Source organism: Sprattus sprattus (genome assembly GCF_963457725.1).
Source record: "Sprattus sprattus genome assembly, chromosome: 4".
Taxonomy (NCBI): Eukaryota; Metazoa; Chordata; class Actinopteri; order Clupeiformes; family Clupeidae; genus Sprattus; species Sprattus sprattus.
Window position 1 is genome coordinate 44,167,387 of NC_137923.1, and position 5,000 is coordinate 44,172,386.

At 46.1% G+C, this 5,000-nt stretch overlaps 1 protein-coding gene across 1 annotated transcript in view; it reads right to left on the minus strand.

The window, feature by feature from the left end:
• The window catches only part of pou2f2a (POU class 2 homeobox 2a), a gene marked incomplete at both ends in the record, with an annotated part of 45,661 nt that overhangs the window by 34,835 nt on the left and 5,826 nt on the right, over nt 1-5,000 (minus strand). The gene's annotated exons all lie outside the window — the stretch shown is intronic.

A 5,000-nucleotide genomic window follows, 5' to 3' on the forward strand; every position in this document is an offset into this window, starting at 1 on the left:
CTACGTTCGAAATCACACTCACAAATACATCCACATTCACATGCAACGATTGAGACATATTTCTAAAGTGATTGACCACGCTAAATATTTGCCCCAGTCCAGCAGAAAATCAGTCAATCATGTGACCCTGTTCATACCCAAAGTTTTTTTTTTTTTTTTTTACATTTCTCACATCCCCCAAAGTCATAAGGCAATCTGTCCCAACATGTGTGCATGTGTGTGTGCATTTGTGTGTGTGTTTTCCTTGCCCTCCCCTATTGTGCTCTGCCGTTGCTGCAGAGGAGCATCCCCCTGGTCAGTGTGTCCTTTTCATAATTAGTGCGGGCGCATTATGGAGGCCCTTAATGCATGCGGTGACCGTGGCCGGACCAGCCAGCTGCCAGGGGGGCCTTGAACTTGAGACACAAGGGCGGCCTCGGCCAATGGGTGAGGCCGGCCGTCCGGGAGGGACAGCTGGGGCAAAGAAAAGAAGGGGTTGATGGGCAGCTGCATACCAATTGACAAGAGAGAGGGGGAGGGCGATAGGGGAGGAGCAGGCTAGCGGAGAGAGAGCCGGGGGCAGAGGTCAAATAGCCCCCCTCCCCACCCCACTGTAGACTACTGCGGACTGCCCCCCTCCCTCCCTCCATCCCTCCAAAAAAAAAAAAAACTCCACCCAGCCAAACCTTCGTGGAGGCCAGACAAAGGAGGTAAGAGGGGTAGAGGCAGAGTGGGAGGTGACAAGACCACCGATTGACACTCCAGTGTGAGGGTTCCGTGGCCACTCGTGTCACAAAACACACACACACACACACGCGTACGAATACACGCTGAAACATATTTAGCAGCTGTCTTCTGGGTAAACACATCATACACACGCAGATCTTCTGAATAGATGGACACAGTACAGCACCCATGCACATGCAGACTTTAGGTCGCTGCTCGGTCGTCATGTTGTCAAGTTCAAGGTCTTGGGCTCTGAAAACCACACTCTATCACATTTGAAGAATTAAAATGGAAAAACAAGCTCTGTGTATGTGTTACAGTGGCACAAACACACAATGAGGTTCATTTTGGGAACAATTTTGCTGAAACACACTCATATTTTCTCACATGCTGTCAAAAACACACACACACAAAAAGCCTCCCCTGATGCTTAAAGTCTACAGACAGTGAAGACTGAGTTTTAATGGTGAGTACTTCAGACCCCTAGGTTATGGGAATCGATCACTACATCAGAGCAGGAAACTTGGAAGAAAAAAAAAGTAGTCTAAATCTGACACACGTTTGACTCTTGTCCATTTTGGTTGCCTCTTTCTCTGTATATTACACCTTTAAAATGGTGGCAGTGATGAACATTTTTTTAAAAATATATTTCTTTCTAACCAAACTCAAATTATAGGGCATCTTTGAAAAGAGGAGAGCTCTTAGAAACCACTATGCATTTTTAGTGCATAGACTTCCAATATAGCAACTATTATTCATCAACACACTGAATAACACATACATACACACACACAGACACACACACATCCATCCTCCACATTCAACGGGCGAATAAATAAGATCTCTCTCTTTAGCATAATATGCTAACCAGCCACTTGCTTGTCAGAGAGGAGCAGCCATTAGCCAAACGCACGGCGGCTGTGAGCCACATGCAGAGCGCCGGGGTCAGCTACGCTAACGCTATTGCGCAGAGACGGCTATTTGTCTTCTGTGCTGGATTAGCCAGCCAGGGCCTGTCAGGTAAACTATAGGACTTGAATAGGGAGTAGGGGGGTCTGTGTGTGTGTGCGTTGGTGGAGGGGGGGGTCAGTGACGGCACTATCTCTGCAGAATCCCCCGGGGTAATCAGTGGCCAGCTTTTCTTTTGAGAATTATGCCGCTGACCGCACTGCCTATTTACCATATTCATTCCGCATATGGAGAGAGGGACTAAGAGGGAGAAAAGAGGAGGGGGGTGGTGCGAAGAAAGAACTTTCACCTGGCCTAGTTTTTTATATATATATGTATGGAAAAAAGCACTGGACAAACAGACAAGATAGATGGCAATTAGTGGAAGACCTTGGTGCTGTGACTCAACAGGGTGCCTGTCCTTCAGAGAGATTGAATGGAGAGTGGCCTCAACCACAGCTGGACTGGGAAACCATAGGGCATGTTCTTGGCTGGGAGGCATTTATTCTTTATACTATATAAACAGCTACAGTGTTATATGTATGGTACTGTAGTTAGTGTGTGTGTTTCTGTGAGTGTTTCTTCGAAATGTAGCCTGAGAATAGGGCTGCTTTGCACTTTGCTAAATGTTTCCATGTCTTTATATGTGGGTGTGTATTTTGTATTCGTAAGAATGTGTGTTTAAGTGTGCATGTGTCCTTTAATTGAGTGTGTAGGTGCCCACATATACACATTTTAGCTTGCTTGTGTGTGTGTGTGTATGTGGGTGTGTATGTGTGTATGTGTGTGTGTGTGTGTGTGTGTGTGTGTGTATGTGTGTCAGTAAACTGTCCTGGCTGTAGTATCCACTGGTTGTTGTTTAGTGAGGTTCTCAGTTAGAGCTGCCTTCAGGAGCCCAGATTCTTATCAGGGTGTTTGATTGAAACCCCCAAAGAAAGCAGCAGCCCATGGTTTGTCAGTATGTCAAGAATGTGTGAATGTGTGCATATGTGTGTGTGTGTGCATGTGTGTGTGTGTGTGTGTGTGTGTGTGTGTGTGTGTGTGAGTGTGAGTGCTTGTATGAGTTTTGTGTAACTGCGTGCTGCGCGTGCAGATTCTTCTCTAAGTCCATATGTGCATGCAAGTGTGTGTTTCGCTTTGATTATGTCTCACTGTGCATGCTACATTAACCACTATGTACCGTGTGCATTTTACCATGAGCTGAAATGCATGTGTGCACAGGTCTGTATGCTGGTCTTTGTTTGTGTTTACATCTGTATATACAGTATACATACACGTATCTTATATAGACATATACACACCAACATAAATGTGTGTGTGTTTGTGCGTACATGTGCACGAGTATGAATGTGTGTGTGTGTGTGTGTGTGTGTGTGTGTGTAAGCCTCTGTATGTGTGTGTGTGTGTGTGTGTGTGTGTGTGTGTGTGTGTGTGTGTGTGTGTATGTATATATGTGTGCACACGGATTAAGCCGAACTGCAGGCCTGTGAGACAGATTCATATCCAGCACAGTGAGGGTAGAGTGAGGGTCTGAGTCCGTCCCTCAGTGCGCCCACAGAATGAGATTGAGCTGGAGGCAGGGAGGGGACAGGCGAAGAGGAGGAGAGAAGGAGGATGAGGAGATGGGGGGCACTACAACACATTCATTTGATTTCACCATGGAGGATAAAAGAAGGAGGGACGGGGAAGGATGACAAAAACACGAAAAGGAGAAAAAAAGGAAGGCGTAAAGAAAGGAATAAGGGGGTTCTTTTTTTCCCTCAGTCCTGATTATGTGAATGGGAGTGAAACTGTAAATGTTCACCTTGATATAATAGTAGCCAGGTCTGTGTGTGTGTGTGTGTGTGTGTGTATGTGCGACCACGGACACACATTTTGTGCAACTGACCCTTGGTCTAGAGTGCATTCACATGAGGCTGCAGCGCTATAAAGTCTATGTGTGTGTGCATGCCTGTGTTTCTTTGTACCTGTGTGTGTGTGTGTGTGTGTGTGTGTGTGTGTGTGTGTGTGTGTGTGTGTGTGTGTGTGTTTGTGTGTGTGTGTGTGTGTAAATATCTTTCCATCTTTGTGAGTTTATCCAGGTATGCATATGTATGGCTGCACCCATGTGTGCAACCACATTCTTTACGTGTGAGTGACCTCGCTCTTGCATGCACAGGTGGGGTTGTCTGACAAATTGCAAGTGTCAAGCTCCGCTGTATTGTGGGTGTGTGTGGGTGTGTGTGTGTATGTTAGTGTGCATCAGGAAAGAAGAGTGTATGCACATATAGTTATGTGTGTGTGTGTGTGTGTGCTCGCGTGCGTGTGCATAGTGGTATATTTTAAGTAACTGGCTTCTCTCTTTGTGAAGGATGTATACCCATGATGAGAGCATACATGATTATATGTGTGTGTGTGTGTGTGTGTGTGTGTGTGTGTGTGTGTGTGTGTGTGTGTACACGTGTGTATGTGTTTGTATGCATGTATCTAAAGGGTGGATGTGGGGGGTGGATGGTGTAGTGGATGAGGTTACTTTGAAGAGATTGAAGCGCAGAAGCACTCAAATTTATTAAAAGCTGGACTCCCCACTCCCCCTTCCCACCCCCAGCACCCCGAGCACCCCCGAGCACCCCCACCCCCATGTAGCCCGCTCTCACTCTTCCCGCACCATTGTTGCCACGTTCCTCGTGTCGACTCGCATACATTCCGGCTTGCCGATATTAAATTTCTCAATCGGACCTTCCAAGTCACCCCTGCTCTCACAAAGACAGGCGCTAGAAGGGCAGCTTGTCCCTGAGGTCCACACACACACACACACACACACACACACACACACACACACACACACACACACACACACACACACACACACACACACACACACACACACACACACACACACATTTACCCTCATTACCATACAGCCCCTTCACTAAATTAAATTGGGCGCCTAAATCTCTACAAAAACACTACTATAGGGGCCGAGAGAAGAGAGGGGCAGAATTCAATCATGCCAACCCCCCCTTTTCATTAGCCCCCCTTTATTAGCTAAATGTATCAGCGCCAACTGCGACTGTTACTACATATATATAAAACTCTCTCACACACAATCACACACACACACACACACACACACACACACACACACACACACACAGACACACAGACACACACACACAGAGACACAAACACACACAAACACACACACACAAGGCTGTATATAACACTGCATATAAATAAATTAAACTGCACCCATATACAGGAGCAGTGATAAAAGTATGGATCAGATGCAGCAATACATACAATCACAGACACATATTATTATGAATACATATATTCAGTATACAGACCTTCAGATGAGAAAACAT